Genomic DNA, 18,713 nt, shown 5'->3' on the forward strand with positions numbered 1-18,713 from the left:
AAATATTTGTAGTGGGGGTTGACTCTGGGCAATAGTAGGTTATAGCATTTCTACCATACTTGACCGATTCCGTGTGTCAACAACATGATGTTTGGGCAAAGGTCCTAACCCCTGGGGTTAATTATTCAATTTTATCACACATTCCTTATTGACGTCAACCAAATCCAATTTTATTATATCATTTGGTTTGAGAACATCAATATTATTACCAATCATAGGACCCTGATCATTATCCCTCATAGGTAACGGCAGTGCTATAGAAGAATTCCCACCTGCTACAACAGTGACCTGCGGTGGGAATTTCTTAACAGCTGGTTTAAATATAGGGTAATAGTCCCTAGGCTTTGCTGCTATAGCTGATAACACAACTACAGTTCTGGCCTTATTCCGTTCTTTCCGCAGCCTTTTCCTTGAACGTTTAGATAGCAGAGGATAATCATTTATACCTTCCCCTGGGCTTATACACAGGGGTTTGGCTGTGGATAGTGGCTTGCCTTTCTTGGGTCCATTGGAGACCTGGCTATTCTCTACATGTACATCTAGACACTTACTGACCACGGCCTCCCCATCTACCTCCTTTCGTGGACCCAAGTCATCACAACCCACGTTCGCCTCAACATCTTGCAGCTTCTTATTTTCAAAATATACACTATTGTCCCCTTCTTTTGTACAAACCAAGTTTTTATCCAAAACCGATTTCCCTGCTGTATTTTTAACTTTTTTTACAAGAGAGCCTAAAATTTCTGGGAGCTCAGACATTTTGTCCAACATATGGGAACATGTACATCTTATCAATTGGTCATTAACCTCAGCCTGGGCCTTAACCACCAAACCTGTCAGGTTTTGTAATTTCGAGTCAATACTGGCCACATAGACTGCTAAAGTGTTTAACAAATCAACCTGAATTTCAAGTTTCTTTGAGTGGAAGTCAAGTGCACTTGTTATAACATTCATGGTATTAAGCAAACTTTTCCATACACCCATGTCAGCTGTATTTTCGTTTTTTGTAACATGTCCATCAACATTGGCTAAAACGTCATATTATTCCAAAAATGAAAGATCCGAAGGGCTCAGTGAGTTATCAGGCTGACCTAAAATAGGATCAGCAGCATTCAATGAAATATCAGCTTTTCCTAAGATCTGATCACCCTGAGGGTAGCTTATATTATCCATTTTTACTGGGATTAAAATTGCCTGGTCATCCAATAACTGGACCGGTACCTGGTCATCACCACATTTCTCGGAACCAAATAAATTAACATATTCTTATCATTTATTATCTCTAAAATTGGCAATCCTAGATTCTCACCTTTTTTATCAGCCCCAAACACGGACCTCCCAGTTATCAAAAGGTCTTGGAACACTTTGTTAACCTGCACATCCCCCATACAGATAACAGATGCATCACTAACATTCAAGGGCATAGTGCAGCTTGATAAGTCGAAAGAAATGACCGCCGACTGATCAACCTTTACAACAGGCCCGTCTTCCATTGAGACTCCTCCTTTATGTACTCATTAGTTGGGGTAGCATGAACTTGTGACTTAACTACCATTTTGTGCGTTGTTGTTTTCGCCACAGATACATCTTGACTTAATTGAACTTGTTGTGTTGATTGTATAGGGCTGAGTACTTGATTTCCACTGACTCTCAGCTCCTCTGGAGTTATAGAGTTCTCAAATTCTGTTTGATCTTTATTTACAGTTTCCAATAAGAGGGGTGAATTGATATCACCATTACTCTAATTTTTGACAACACCCTGCTGCATAAAGAAATCCTTAATACTAATCTGGGAATAGTTGGGCCCTCCTCCTATAGAGGATGGGGTACTAATTAGCCCCATACCCTTCAAGGGAGCCCCCGGGCTTGAGTTTGGGCTTGACCCAGTATTTTCCAATACACTCTCGTCGCCTGTCTCAACCATCTTTTGGAGATTTCTTTTTTTAGAGTGGGATAGTTTTTTCCTGCACTTGACCTCTCACACACCCAGATCTCAAATTGCAATTTTAAGTTGTCAAAGAACACACAACAGAACCTTGTAGAGGTTCCAGATTTACGGATTGCTCCCCAGTCTGCAGTTACACCCCTTAAAAACTGCAAAATTCCAAAAGTTTTTCTAAAAGAGCTTTTCAATTTGCACAAGCGCTATCTCCTATAGCGCCACTTGAAAACTACAAAATTCTAAAAGTTCCTTTAGGACAGGAGCTTTTCAATTTGTACAAGCGCTGTTTCCTTGTTGGAATGATTTCTATGCTATAAGCGCTTTGATATAGTACCCCTATAGGCCACAATGTACAGATATGCTAAAACAAGCTTAAGCATAAGCAAGCGGGCAGGTAAACACCACAGCTCCACAGCTCTTACCCCCTTGCCTTGCTTTGGTGCATCATGCAGCACACCTACAACCTCCTGGCTGCCTCAGTTGAGCTGTTAGCCCAGGGCCTCTGAATTATATGCCCTCTGCTCAGGGAATGATCACACAAGGTTTGGCTCAATTTGACTCACCAGTACTCACAGCTTAGTTCCGAATTCCGCTCGATCCAGCGCTACTCAGCGCTCAGTGCAGGAAGCAAAGGAGCAGGAACCACAGGAGCACAAAGCAAAGAGCGAGCGAGGAGTGGGAAGTGGGAGGGCAGGAGATTGAACGCTGCCACTCCAACTCGCTCGAACTCGACGATGGTCAACCCAACTTGCCTCTGATCGTTGCCCTGTATCTCTAATCCCCTGTTCTTTGCCGGATCAGTTCTGGCCACGGCTCCATTTTCACCCCGCCCCACTCCACTCAAACAACTGCTCTGTGAACTGTAACCATACTAGCAATGTCGTAGAAGATCAATTTGTTTGTAAAGAGTTTGCTTGTTTTTTCATTTGCACAATGGCTCACAATGGCTCACAACGGCGGTGTGGTGCTGTGGTTGGCTGTAGGCTGTTAGCTGTAGGGTGCTCGCCTTCTCGCTTCCCCTGTCAGCCCTGGTGGCCCCCTCGCAGCAGCAGTGATGGCGGTGACGTTGGTTGTAGCTTGGCGGCTGTGTGTTTGGTTGCCGGGCTCACCATACGCTACTCGCGACGCTCTCTCCACGTCCCGCGTCCTGCCTTGCCTCGATGCAGCATTCATGGCCGTACTCTGTACATGTTGACTGCACGGCTGCATGGCGGCTCAGCGGTTCAGTGATTAGGCAGCTCTCAGCGAGGCACTCAGCTTGGCACTCAACTGTAGCGCTCCAGGTACAACAAAAACGAAAACCAATACAATATAAGGCAATACAGTCACGTACTTCAGGCATTATTGTCCATCTAAAGCGGTCAGTAGTATTCAAGTAAACAATGCGGAACAGCCTTGTAGCAATTAACTCTGACTGAGGACTGGTCCGATGTGATAACAAGGCCTCCCTTCAGGGACCCAAGCCCAAAATAATTTCTCCACACCCCCATATCTTATAGAATTTACAGGGACAGCCTCTACTACTATATGTCACCTTTTCTGCCACCATATAGAGGTTCATCCCCAGCTGTAATTCTTGTATTCTTGCCACCACCACCGGAAACGCCAGCAAGACAAACAATGAATAGCTTTGTAATTTACAATGCCAATAGTTTTAACTTTTGCAAATGTGACACCTATAGCATTTGTAATGCGATATGTGTTGTATTTCCGTGACCTAGATGTATTGATATTACAAATAAAAATGGCTTTTAATTTTTTTAATAATAAAAGTTATTGTAATTTATAATGGCATTAGCTTTTGTACATAATTTTGTGAAGATTATGTTCAATGTAGTTTATTGTGACGAAAATCCAAGAACAGACGTGAAATATTAACATCTTTTTGTGACATTTGTAATAAAGCTTGTAACATTGAGAGAACATATTTGAACCAGTTGTTGTTGAATGGTTGCACAAGTTGATGCGGTGGTGGCGCTGAGTGATGTTGTGGTGGCGACGAGTGATGCTGTGGCGTTCAGTGATGCTGTGGTAGCACATAGTGATGTTGTGGTGCCGCTGAGTGATGCAGTGGTGGTGCTGATTGATGCTGTGGTGGTGCCATAGACAGAGTGAGAGCGATAGATAGCTAGAGTGAGGGCGATAGATAGCTAGAGTGAGGGCGAAAGATAGATAGAGTGAGGGCGAACGATAGAGTGAGGGCGATAGATAGAGTGAGGGCGATAGATAGATAGAGTGAGGGCGATAGATAGATAGAGTGAGGGCGCTAGATAGATGGAGTGAGGGCGATAGATAGATAGATAGATAGATAAATAGATAGATAGATAGTGTGGAGTGTGTGTTGCATTCAGTAGAGTGTAATTATGTGGTGTGTAATTATCTGGCACTGAGTGGTATTTGGAGTGTATGTTGCATTGAGTGCAGTGTAATTATGTGGCGTGTAATTTTGTGGCACTGAGTGGTTTTTGGAGTGTATGTGGCATCGAGTGCAGTGTAATTATGTGGCGTGTAATTATGTTGCACTGAGTGGGATTTGGAGTGTATGTGGCATTGAGTGCAGTGTAATTATGTGGCGTGTAATTATGTGGCACTGAGTGGGATTTGGAGTGTATGTTGCATTGAGTGCAGTGTAATTATGTGGCGTGTAATTTTGTGGCACTGAGTGGTATTTATAGTGTATGTTGCATCGAGTGTAGTGTAATTATGTGGCACGTAATTATGTGGCACTGAGTGGTATTTGGAATGTATGTTGTATTGAGTGCAGTGTAATTATGTGGCGTGTAATTATGTGGCACTGAGCTTTGGATTTGTGACTACACACTGATATGGATATTCCCTTTCAGTTTGCATTGTTATTTGAACCAACTGGTACTGAAGCAGCATTATGCTGCTTGAATAACTAGTTGCAAACATCATTACTGTGCTCTTCTGATGAACTCCAAGCTGTGTGAAATAACAATTAGAAGTAGCATTGAAGTCAGATGTGAGGGATTGTGATTCATTGGAGAGCATGTGAGAGACTTCTGATAACAGATGCAATGCTCGATGTGAGTTCATCTATTCTTATTGTAGATACATAGGGTCAGATTTATCAAGGCTTTGCATGGTGCAGGGTCACAGAAGGGGAAGCAAAGCAAACCAGTGCAAAGTCTTGAACTGGGATTTTCTTTACTTTGTGTTACTTTGCGCTAATTTGTGTAAAAATGGCTTCCAGTGGGTGACAGAGGTTATCCAATGCAATCACCCTTGGATTTTGACGCTAAGCTCTATCTACTAAAGAATGTAGAAAGGGGATTGCACCAAAAGGCTAGGCCTATTCAAGGCAGACAAACCGTTTGAATAAAAGGTGTAAAGTTTTCTTTTCTGAAAGCTTTTCTAATTTTGCAGTACACACAAGCATAGTATTTTGTACTATTATGACACCCTTTCAATGCAGAACCTGTGACAACATCACGCACACAGCCTGGCTCAAAGCAGCCTAACATGCGACAGTGCAAGGAATGACAGCAACCGCACCGAATCTTTGTAGATATCAGATATGAAGCCATCCTGCTCGCTACATTTCATGCAAAGCAGCGCAGCACCTGTGTTGTGTCCTTTCTAAGTAAACATGGCCTCAGATGTCAGGCAGAAGAATCATGGGGACCTGCCACCTCCTATCTCTGCTGCAACTTATGAATTACTGTAGCTCTCCACATTCGAGGCCCACACTCCACCATGCCTTGGCAGTCTCTCTCTGTCATGTGATGAGACTGCCGTCTCATTCTCCGGGTGAGACGGCGATGCACTCTTCATGCTGTCATAGAATGTGAAGCCAGGAACAGCAGAGGAACAGTATCTTTGTGGGCGTCATTTGTGCGAAACATCCCTGAAACCATTTGAAATGCTGCCACTTTCCATGCTTAGTGGGGCTTGTTGTTCGAGCTCTTTGAGAGCAACTTCGCTACCAAGTTAGACTAGATAAAGGATTTAAAATACTTTTCTCAGAGGAAAAGAGTGGGCACAACGATCAGGAGCACGAAAGACGGATCCCCGACAGGCCCGGTTCTAATCCTTAGAAAATGACACATTCTGGAGCCCGTCCACGGGTCCCCACTCCCCAGCGTTAGGTGGCACGGCCAGGAGGACACCAAATGACGACATGTTACCGCAGTTCCTCAGGCAGGGCTTTCACGCCAGACTGTAAACAAAGTCGTGGCTTCTGCGGCATGCGCTTTTATTCAAAATGTTCTGTTTCAATGAGCAACAAGTTTCTTTCTGTCGGCCACCCACATTCTTTCCAGCCGATCACACAGCCAGCATCTCTCAATGCCGGGTCTGCGTTGGGTTTGGGGGGGATTAAGTGGGAGGGCGAATTTCCAAATTGCCAAACTCATCATAGTGGCAGAAGTAACTACAACAGGAAAATGCAGCCTGCAGCGAAGGAAGGATGAAATCCTTGATGCTGGAACTGCTGGCTTTCATTATCGAGAAAGTGCTGCTGATTTCCAACTTCAAACTTTTGCCCTCAGATGAGGTATTTACTGCCAGTCACTACAATGTGTCCATATGGAAAAGGGGGGGCCTGCTGGAGGTGCCCCACACCCTTTTCTTCCACTTTGGCATCTACCTGGGGGAGGACCGGGTAGCCCACCTGATGTCGGATATCCTGCCCCTGCTGTCCGAAGGCCCGTCCCTGCTGCAGAAGGTGGTGACCAACAAGCGGCTGGTGCTGGGGGTCCTGGCCAAGGCAGCCAGCGTGCGGGTGGACTCGGTGCAAGACTTCATCTACGGGAACCTCATGCTGGTCAACCACCTGGACCGGAGCTTCCGACAGGGGGCGCTGCCCGCGGAGGAGGTGGCGCAACGAGCCGAGCAGCTGGTGGGGCCATGGAGTACAGTACTGCTGTGGAACAACTGCGGGCACTTTGTGACCCTCTGCAGGTATGGCAGCCCAGCCAGCCTCCAGCTCGACAAGGTAACGCTATGTGTGACCCGCTTTTAGCATATTTATAGGGGACTGCGTTACGAGAAAATAGTTGCATTGAAGCGCACTAAAGTAATGGCATTTGCCCAAAATCACACGTCGTGGGATAGCTGGGATTAAACGGCAGGGTTTCTAGGGAAAAAAAATTCTAGCACTTTTCCTTCTAGATCGCACATATTCGAATCCTGCAGAAGTTGAGCAGGCCTTTCATTCTCCCTAGTCAATCAATCACATGGGTATTATAGAGCCGAGTAGCTGTAATACCCAATATTTACAGGTAGTCATAACGGGGAAAAAAAGGGGAAAACTGGGCCAGGAGCCCTGCAGCACCACCACACGGTAGTAAAGACATGGCTGCTTCCTAACACTGCTTAACTCATAAAAAAGTGTGGGCAGGTCACAGGTTTTTGTAAAAAAATAATAATAATAATCTCGCCAAATACTACGGCTATCTTGTTTTTCACCACTTCCAGTCTCCTTTTCTCGCTCATTCGCATCTTACCCATCCCAATTATTTTCACCTTTCAGCATCTCTTTTGCTGAGGGTCAAAGTCTGATGGCGAAACTAACTCTTGGGCAATTACCGGCACACAAGAAGCACTGGTCAAGTCACAAGCCAACACTGAACATCAATTACTACAAACTGAGTCGAAACAGCACACAGACTCAAACGTATCCATGCCACTACTCTAGAAATGGAAAATAACGTTGCGGTTCAGTACACTGATGGAGCAACTGAATCCTGAGAAACTCCTGAGGACCTGGCTTTTTAACACTCATCCCATCTCAAGGGGTAGAGTAAGCATGTTAGTACGCACCTGCTTCTGTTTATAAAGAGCCGGTGTGTGTACGTGCTTACTGAGTTAACAGATACCTGGCTAGTGAGATGCTATAGGAAAACTATCAGGGATGACCACGTCTACTCCTACCCGCCAGGGAATGCTAGCAAGTCTACGCTGCTTCCCAAACTTAGGAGGTATATGCCCTTCGTCTATAACCGACTACACAGACCACTCTTTCTGTCGTAGCTTGAAGGACTGCTAAAATACAAAATCCCTGCCCACCAGAAGCAGATGACACTTAAAAGACGACCCCGTCCTTCGAATACCCACACTCAACCTCACATCCTCCTAAGCTGAGCTGGCAGGTAAGCACTTCCATCAGGATGAGACCACTGCCCAGGCAGAGCAAGCTTCAGTCTCCCACCGTACTCGTGAGGCCAGGGCGAGACCGCAGACCCAAATACCTGGCGTCAGGTGAGACGTCCCTAGCTCAGTTCATCCCATCCCCGCTGAAAGACGACTAATGCTGTGCCGCCAACAGAGTCGAGAAACAACGGGGACCTTGAGACTGACTACAAGTGAGCAAAGAAAGCCGGGGTGCCCCAGTGGGGTACAATACATTCCTCATCCGCCCTAGGCCCCCTCCGGGTGGAAAGCTGGATACGACAGTGAACAGATTCCCTATCTGCCTGTTCACCTGTTTTTTCAGTCACCAGAACAGACCTGCACAACAGGCCTCACCTCTCCCGGTTTGGTTATCCTCTGGACAGTGGCGGCTCCATAGTGCCCACACCGTCATCCGCTCCCACCAAACATATTACACATTTTGACCATATAATGACTACACAGCACACATTGTTTATGGGTGAGAACTGCTGCAGGTTTATTTTCATACAACACAGTATGACGTTCATGGGTTATCTTACGGGCGATCGAGGCGGCAGCCCCTCGCCGCCCCGCCTGCCTAATGAGCCAGCCAGCACGGTGGGTCAACGCCCAGACAGTGCAGGACCTTCGTAGATCCCTTTCCGGATCACGTGATCGCGTCTTATACTCCGGCCCCTTTCAGGGCGGAGCGGTATGGCACACCCCCGGTTGGTAAGGCCCCCCAACTGCCCGAGGACTAACGGGGCGCCGTCGCGGTTTTCCCTGAACCTCCTGCAGCTCCAGGTCTTTGGCTCAGGCACCCTTACTGTGCCAGGCAGAGGTACCCTTACTGTACCAGTCTGCCGCAGAGGTACCCTTACTGTACCCGTCTGCCTCCAGATCGCCCTGTAACTCTGCCACAGCTCTGGAGGAGGCTGCCGTCGATGACAGAGCCCCCCACCTCAGAGTTACCTACTTCCATCCAGCAGCTTCAGTGCCTCGCGCGCCTCAAGGAGGACTTTATCCATCCCAACTTCGACCAGACAACTTCGTAATTATGTTCAAATTATCCCTGGTGCCCATGTGTCACCGCAGGTGAGAGGGAATAATTGTGAGGTGTCCATCCTTAGACCCTGCACATATCGCGAAGTACCAACCTGCAGATGGCCCTGTTATCCACCTGTGGCCCTTTATACTTGTACCAGTAAGGCGTTGAACTACACGCTAGTGGGTCACATGTTTAGCTATAGACCTTTTGGACGATTTGCGGGGGACCCATCTGTGTCCCTGCCGAAGCTGTTTCACCCCCTTCAGCCCTAAGGAGCCCTAGCCCGTCGCTTTTAAGGCTCCTTACCCTGGCCTAGTGAGGGGGATGGGCTCCGCACCCCCAGTCTATATGTCCAACTCCTATCTCCCTTACCGGCTCCAGCTGGTGAGCGCGGCTGTCCCTGCCCAGGCGGGGCACAAAATGGCCATATCCCACCTTGGGGACTACTCTGCCATGGAATAAGAGACTTAGAAACGGGTGTCCTTGATATTTGAAAAGGGGGGGCGACACCTGAATGCAAAACACTCATCCCTTTCTGGGCAGTCGGAACACCAGAACAACCTTCTGCAATCCTTGTGGCCAAATTCTGTTGACCCCACGTTCTCCACAGGTCATTGCACCGCCACCCACAATCAACTAGCAGCTACCACCACAGCGTAGCGCCTGGCTCTAGCGCAGGTGTATTATCTGTCTTGGGTGGGCTTGGGCCCCATCTCCTGGTGCATGCTTGCAACCTAAATAATCACCTTGGTTGCCAGCCCCTGCCTGTCACAAGCTTAGCTAAGCCCTGCTGGAATCACCTGCCTGTGTATGCCGACCAAGCTATCTAACTAGGCGTCCTGTTCCTAACCAAGCCTTACCTCTATGGGCCTGTCACTAATTGTCTCCTTCATGCGTTCGACGCTATTTAGAGACCTACTTAGCAATCTCCTTCCAGTGCCCTCTGTAGGCTAACTACTACACTATCTCATGACCAGTCATCCCCGTTGGGCATTCGTTGGACCCCCGGCGGCTATTTACGAGCATCCAATCCCGGGGTCTTTGACGCTCGAGCAACACAGAGGCAGGCACAGGAAATACGTAATGATAAAAAGGGAGTGGGTGGGAAGCAAATCTGACAGCCAGGCAATTGACAAAAGCTAAAAAAGAAGCGGAGCTTCGGTTATGACATCGCGTTCAGCAATCAGCAAGTTGTTTTGCCTTGAAATGGATCCAAAAAATACAAGCAGCACTGAAAGCGATTGCTATAGTAAAAAAAAAACTATAAACGCGCGTGAGATAAGCGAAGAGGAGTTGCCAATGAGAAGGCGCGGACAACGGGAGGGGGACGGGGTAGAGGAGGTGAAAACAACAGGCCGCTCCTCGCTTTTAATTATCACCGTGTCTGGGGACACGCAGGAGAATGAACGCCAGGGAAGATGGCACAAGAAAGCAGCTACAGTGATTTATGACTGCAGCAAGAGCGGCGGCAACAGGAGAGTCCCCAGTTACAGACGCAGGCTACAGATGGCACATTGCACTTCAATTAAAGGAAGTGCAAGCAGAGCGGATGGAAACTGTACTTAGGCGCCACTGCTTCAGGACTACAAGGAAGTAACTCTACCATCAACAGCCAACAGAAAGCACAGAAACAACAGCAGTGGCCCAAGTAAACCAATCACAAGCAGAAGAACAAATTAGAGGAAGTTTCAGCCAACATTCACATTACTTCAGGTCTCGCTGAGACAGCTCATGCGCTGCATGCGCTGCACAGGCTCGACCTAAACAGTACAAGCGGAAGCAAATCCTCCAAAATGGTAGAAAGCTCCTGGAAGATTCCTGTCCAGTACGGTCTTATGCGGAGACACTCCCAGGTCATGTGAATAAAGGTTACTACAACATCCTCACTGCGCTAGCAGTTTGGAGCAGATGTCCTCCCATGAGTGTGTAGTTTACGGTGATCATAATAAAGTCTGTGGAGAATTTTGAACTGTATCAGGCATAGGCGTGACTTTCTAGCAACTTCCCGCGGATGCATCAGTGCCAACTTCCGGTCTATGTTTTCAAATTCTCCCACATCCTGTTGCCACCTCCTACGCAGCTGGCCCAGGGTATCTGGCATGTTTTTGTGGATCGTTTTGCACATGGTGGAGATTGCTCCCTTTCCTAGTTCACTTAGTAGAATTCAATCCTTTAATGGGGTGAATTCAAGTAACTCTACCTCTTCCAACTCGGTGTGTCTCAGTTGTACATAGTTTAGAAATTGGGTCAGGTGTATACTAAATTCTCTCTGCAGCAAGGAGGTCATAATGAGTTGTGTGGTGCCATCTGGGAGGAATCAAAAGATGTAGCTCTGTGTGTCTGTGTGCACCCGTAGTGAAGCACTATCGTGACCCCATACTTTCAAAAAGAATCAAACAAACTTTGTAAACTCCCAAAAGTATACCCCACTCCACCCCCCAGTAGCTCCCCCCTGCACTGTACAAAAACCTCGATTCAAAGCATGTATGGAAGAGTATGAGAGGTCTGTAGCCCTCTGTCCATCAATTGCTCACAACTTCCCAATATTAAGAACAATAATGGTTAACTTAGAACCATAAGAAGAAGAAGAGAAAGAAAAGAAAACAGAAAAATAGAGTACAGGCACTCTCCCAGAAACGTCTGAGAGCTTTGGAGGGGTGGCAGAGGTGTTCCAGCCATCTTCCTTATCTTTGTTTTTAGCTCAGTACCACCATTTGGCTGCCAAGTACACCTTGTTCCATTGTGCCATTTCTCACAGGGGAGGCTGTGCTTTTTTGTTTTTGTTCTAGGCTTGCAATCTCTTTAACGAACGGGTGTGAGCCATCTGTGTCCGAGGACAGGTCCCATTTCCAGGACAGCCGGAGTCTGGCCACTTGGTTCTTGGGCATGTTTTGACTTTTTCAGGATCAGGGGTGCCTGTCCCTTGGTGTCCGAGGACAGCCCTGTCTTCTCTCTCATCCCCACCCTGTCCACGGTATCCGCGCACCAAAGCCGATCTGCCTGGCTCTGTCTCTTCTGCGCGGGCTGGCATGTCTTAGGTGTTGCTACCTCCAGACAGGGGGCACCCCTACGGATTGTCTGCCCCATCCTCACGGGTGGGCACTCCCCTAACCAATCCCAAGACTCCCCTGAGGAGTGGAAGAAAAACATCTTGCCCTGGACTATGACCTTGAGCTTCGTCAGAAACAACAACATATAGTCAAGTTGGAGGGCTTTTAATTTTGCTTTCACAGAGTTGAACGTGCGTCACTGCTTCTGCAACTCTCAGGAGTAATCTGGGAACATAGTGGATCTCTACCATGCGGCGAACTACTCTCAGCATTATGTCACCATCCAAGAAGTTCAGAAATCTAGCAATGATCAGTCTGAGGGGCACCCGGAGGTCATCCAGCATTCAAAAAGCAGGGGGAGAACTGTTCCGATGGAAGGGAGGCCTGTAACCATTTGTTCAGAAATGCCCCCAACTGGGACCCTCAACCCCCTCCAGGAAACCCAGAAAGCGTAGATTGTTCCTTCGAGCATGATTTTCTGCATCCTCCAACCTCCAGTACAGGTCCTTTGCCATAGTGCTAACTTCCGATACGTCCCTCCATTGTCTGCTGGTTACGTCTTCCACCTCCGAAATTCTAGTAATTGCTGTGGTGACCCTTTCGGATATGTTCCATAAGTGTTGCCATATGAGGGATACTTCCAACCGTACTTCTCCGATCCTCCCTTCCAAAGCCTCTCTGGTGGATTGAATTGGATTGCCAGTACCAGGGCTGCATTACCCGGCATGGTCGGGCGATTGGATCTGTTTCTGCCAAGGGGATCACCACTTTCACATAGTGGTCCATTTTGCCCTGTCTGGAGGGCTTGGGTTCTTAATCTTTGGTCATGTTGCTACTTTTGTTAATCACCGACTGTGAGGAGTCCAGTGGTGTGGCAAGCCCCAGAAGAGACCGGCCCTCAACCCAGGACGAGAGCCCCAAACCACTATCCCTTGAACCTCGTAGTTTCCCATACTCTTCAATTTAGTCATTCGCTGATTGCAGGACATTTGACCTGTAATAGCTTGGCCCAGCCACCAAATGTTTTGTCTCCACCTTGGGATGGGGGTTCAAGGAGACAGAATGATGGGTGAAGGCACCCCGAGGGCGAGGAGCCCACCCCTCAGAAAAGCTCCCTTTCAGGTAGAGTCTTGGGCCCAGTAGTCCATGCCCCAAAGGGGCATGCATCTCCTGGCACTACATTTCTCAGGGGGCCACAAAGCAAGAGCTACTATGGGTAGCAGAAGTGTTGAATGATCACACCCAAGAAAGGAATATGGAGGCACCCAGGGCCCCCTTGCACATCAGGGATAATACAGCACATGCAACCTCAGATAGGCAGATGACTGTGGAGGCAGATATGCCTCCCCGCTCTGCGCATTAAATAGGAAGGTATTACTGTCAGCAGACAGTCCAGGGCCCTGAGGCAAAGAGGGGTCAGTCCATCAGTTGTTCAGGAACTATTCATAGGATTATGTACTGTGCCACACCAGAAAGAAATCGGAAATGCTGGAGTGGTGTCTAGGAGTATGAGGGGTACTCTGTCTCCTCTGTCAAGAATCATGTAGGTGTCATCTGTGGTGATGAAGAGTGCTGGTTCTGTAAGATGGTCTGAATCTGAACTGCATGATGTTGAGTAGGGAATATGGTAGAATAAGTGTGCCTTCAAGGGATTTCTTTAGAGATTTTACTAATGGATAGGGAAATTTCAAGGAAAAAACAAATGATTACCTTGTAAGTTAATTTCTTCCAGCAAATGCTTTTAGTACTCAGTTATGTTATCTCGTGAATCAGAATCATAGAAATCATACAGAATATAAATCATTAGTGCAAGAATGTGTAAAGAACAGAAGCGGGTGTATATAGAAAAACATTTACTTTTTATCTTTAGATTTAGGGTACCTAAAAATACAGACAATGTAACAAGAAGGAAATAATATAAAAATTCAAAGCCTTCCCTGTAACAATTGCCAACACTTTTCTTCTTAACAGAAATGAAACAGATTCCAGAAGAAAAAGCGTAGGTCGACGTTTTGGTCTCTATTTTTTCATTACTAAAGATAAAAAGTTAATGTTTTTCTATATACACCCGCTTCTGTTCTAGTTCTTTACACATTCTTGAACTAATGATTCATATTCTGTATGATTTCTATGATTCTGATTTTTGAGATAACATAACTGAGTACTAAAAGCATTTGCTGAAAGAAATTAACTTACAAGGTAATCATTTGTTTGGCCTTGAAATCTCCATATAAATTAGTAAAATCTCTAAATAAATCACTTGAAGGTACACTTACTCTACCATTTTACTCTGCCTGAGCCCTCAAGGGTAGTTTGGGTTGCCCATTTTACTCTTCAGAGTAGGGAATACACCATGTTAAATCGCATACCATAACATCGCGTTCTATTACAATGTGGTCGTTACAGCAACCGCGTTGTTAGAACGTGATACCTTTACATCACAAGTCATTAGATATACTTGCTGTAGGGGACGCTCTGGACATATGAATAGTATAATTTACTATTCCAACTCCAGCCTGCCCAACAGTAGGGAAGGTGTTAGAATAGTAAATTATACTATTCCTTAGGTTAGAGCGCTCCCTACAGCAAGTTAATCCAATGACTTGCGATGTAAAGGCATCGCGTTCTAACAACGCATTCTTAGTAACGACTGCATTGTAATAGTTATGCGATGTGATGACAGCGTTGTAAACCTGTTTCCCTGAGTAGGTAGTGTTTTCTAAGGTGATCAGTGAGGCGGTGGGAATGTGTAACAACCGATGCAGTCCTTCTTCTGTATTTCACAGGTTATTGCTCTAACGAGGTTGCTCAGGAATGCCACATTTATGCCTGGCACTAGCTTGTGGGTGAGTCTGACTCCTGGACCCTCCCTAACCAAGAAGGAAAATGTTCCCATGGGTAGCCCTACCCAACTTAGCAGCAGTTCCTGTGTGCCCTACTGCAAACAATCCCACAGTGGCCCTCTCTACCTAAAACCAAGATAACAGACATTTTCTTCCTCTGCGCAGAGCTCCTGTGCCAGCCCCCAGTAGTGGCAAGTGAAATGAGAAATCCCTCCTCTGTGGTCACTTCAAACAGTTCTGGGGCAGCTCCTCTCCACTTGGATCAGTACTTGTCTAACTAGGTAGACAAATGAGTGTCCTGCCCAGGTGTCAGCTAACATTTGCCTGTAACAAGGTAGGCCTATGTGAAGCTAAATAATGTCCTGGACACAGCAGAGATGGCCATCCTGCCAGAAAACTGCACACCTCCCCACACTCAAGACCTTTGTCTCAGAACTGGGAACTAGTTCACACCTCACCAAGGATGCTATTCAGCTGACAGGTGACAAAAGGACTTCTAGATGCTTTAGGCAGGAAAAAGGTAACTTTCTAAGTACCACTACCAACATTAGTAATACAAATTAAACTTCACCAGTAAATTAGGATTGTAATGAATACTTTAAAAATTCATAAAAAATAATTTTTGGAGGTATTTGCTAGCCGGTGATATCATTATTACATTTAATATTGTATGACAATGCTTTCTTATGGAACAGCTAATCCTGCTACAGTAAACATAGTTTTTGTGGCTCTTTACTGTAAGGACATGTTTAACCTTAACTTATCAGGTCCTTCTTTTCAATACCATGCCTACTGCCAATTGGACCATAAGGACAACTTAAGTGTGACTCATAATATTTAAAAGGGGGGCGGGGGTTAGGACCTATCATAAGCGGTTATTTTGACATGTTGAATTTGAGGTTTTAAAACTAAAGGCTACGGTGGTAGGGCTTCAACTGTGTTTGCACTGTCACTGTTATCAGAGACACAATGGCTACTACAGGCTACTAAGACCATTTAATTTATAGGCCCAGGAACACTTTGTAATATGTTTTAAAGATTTATAGGTCAGTTTAATATGCCAGTTAGGAGTATGGTCATGTTCAACATGTTCTGGTTGCCACAGCACATGCACTGGGGCCTGGCTAGCAGGGTCCAGGGCATAGAGTAAAAAAATACAGCAGCATCAGGCCACAGAAAATGGGGATGATTATGCAAAAAGAGACATTTTTCTACAAGATTCTTCCCAAACCACTATGCAGTGTTGGATAACTTTCTGCAAAAGGTCAGAATACAGCAGTCTCTACTATTGAAGAAAACTGGACTATCTTCTCACTTAGTACTCCTCCAGTTCAGTACAGTCTTTAACAGAAATGAAAGTGAATGAACTTCTTTCTTTATTCAGTATTCTTCTTCACTTTTAATAGAGAAGCATGTTAAAGCTGTAAGAACAGCTATAGTCCAAATAGGGGATTGCTCACCCATTGTGATACTAATGCAGAACTCAGAGTTATGGTGAAAATTCTTATTTGCTGCCTACTATAGCAAGGGTAAAGTACAAGAGAATGTTAAAGGGAATTATTTTCCCTATCCATAAAAAGGGCTCCCATATGAATACCCATAATTATAAATGCAAAAAGAACAATCGATGGACAGAATGCAGAACAATGTCACACATTCACCCCAGTACAGAGATCTGGGCCTAAATCCATTGTTTATTTGCTCACCATGCCATTCCAGTTTGGACCCAGCCATATGCAAATCAGTCTTGGCCCTGTGCCCAATGGGAACAGTCCAGCCAGAACTGCCAGGCCAGGTCCTCCCTGGACTGGAAACAAGCATCCTAGGACCGGTTTCGGGCTTTCAGCCCTCATCAGCCAGGCTAGCTTGAATCCAGTAACAAAGTGAGCAACGGACCCACGTCTGGGCATAATCTGCCAACTTAGGGCGAACAAAGCAAAGACAAGGAGATAATGGACGGAGTGCTGAAACTTTTCAAACACTCACTCCAGTCACAGATCTGGGTTGAGTCCATCATTATTCTTTAGCTCACTTTGTCATCCCAGTTCAGACACAGCTATATGCATATCAGTCTTGACCCTGTGCCTCATGGGAACAGTCCAGCCCGAACTGCCAAGCCATGTCTTCCCTGGACTGGAAACAAGCATCCTGGGGCCGGTTTCGGGCTAACTGCCCTCTTCAGCCAGGCTAGCTTGAATCCAGTGGCAAAGTGACTAAGGGACCCACATCTGGGCATACCCTGCCAACTTAGGGTGAACAAAGCAAACACAAGGAGATGATGGACGGAGTGCTGAAACTGTTCAAACACTCAACCCCAGTCACAGATCTCGGTTGAATCCATCATCATTCTTTAGCTCACTTTGCCATCCCATTTCAGACACAGCTATATGCAAATCATGGATTTAGGCCCAGATCGCTGTACTGGGGTGAATGTATGACATTGTCCTACATTCTGTCCATCAATTGTTTTTTTTGCATTTGTCACCCCGAGTGGGACGGGTATGCCCTGACGTGGGTCCCGTGCTCTCCATGCACTGGAGTCAAGCTATCCTGGCTGATGAGGGCTGAAAGTGAAAGGTAGGTGGAGAGGTAAAACAATGAGCACATGGTGATGCTAATTGGAAAGCAGAAATTAAGATGTTAGGTAGTAAGACAGAGAGAGATTGAGTAGCAAGTGAAGCAATAGTGAGAGAGTTGTGCATTCAGAGACATTTTGAGGCATGGGCAAAGTGGGCCCTGCCCCAGGTACCTGGCCTTTCATGGGCCCCCTGATAGAGCCTGCTCTTTTCTTGCCATGATGACCTTGAATAAATCTAACATATTTTTTAAATAATGTTTTCCTTTAATTTATTTTTAATGTATGTGGTATATTGGAGTCTTTTACAGACATTTGGTAGAGAAATGTTTGTTTTTCACCACCATGCAACATCCATATAAAGAGTTTCTTTCAGATCAAAATAGGACCTCACATACAAGAAATGCCGGGGGTCACAAAGATTATCAGCAATAATATTAGTCGGCTGCTGCTGAATTAGAATATTGAAAAAACATGTCACTATCCTTGAATTTTAGGTGTGATCCAGCGGTAATTTAACGGTATTTTCTTAATGCAAGAACTCATTTGCCTCTAGTTTACCGCTTTAAAGATGATGGATCTTTGCCACCGTGAATCACTTTCAGGAGACTTTATATAAACATGAAAAATCAAAATACAATTAATATTTAAGCCAATAAGGAGAGTTGTGAGTATTTTTAAAGGGTTTCATTTTCTAGTTAAAAATTAAGGTTCTCTGACCCTTTATTCATTAGTCAAATATTAATCAGGTTACAGAATTGAAAATAGGAAAAATAGAATTAATACAATACATATTACAAATTGAATACAAGGCATTCCATAAAGGAAGGGAATGAGGCATCAAATGTCAGTCAACATTCTTTAAAGAGTTCGGAAAAATATAATTCAAGAGTGAGTTTTGCACGGCTAATCAATAATTATTAATTGGCAAAAATCTACCATAAAGAGAAATTAATGCATAAGACAAATACATATTTTCAAAGCTAGTTAGTTAGTCAAAGCATTAACGCAGAGTTTTAGCATCTAAATCTAAACCTGTTCCATCAGCTGCTCTCTCTGCCTAGGTCTGTTGATCTGTGTCTCTGTGTCTCACACAGAGAGGCTGCCCTACCTTCACAAGACCACAGAGGAATGTGATCTG

General features: G+C 45.6%; 1 protein-coding gene and 1 pseudogene across 3 annotated transcripts in view; both read left to right on the forward strand.

The window, feature by feature from the left end:
• LOC144781703 (cytochrome P450 2C20-like) overlaps positions 1-18,713 on the forward strand; it is a 497,936-nt gene that overhangs the window by 78,763 nt on the left and 400,460 nt on the right. The gene's annotated exons all lie outside the window — the stretch shown is intronic.
• LOC144782563 (lecithin retinol acyltransferase pseudogene) lies at positions 6,372-6,926 on the forward strand (annotated as a pseudogene).

This window comes from Lissotriton helveticus, chromosome 9, assembly GCF_964261635.1.
Source record: "Lissotriton helveticus chromosome 9, aLisHel1.1, whole genome shotgun sequence".
Lineage (NCBI taxonomy): Eukaryota > Metazoa > Chordata > Amphibia > Caudata > Salamandridae > Lissotriton > Lissotriton helveticus.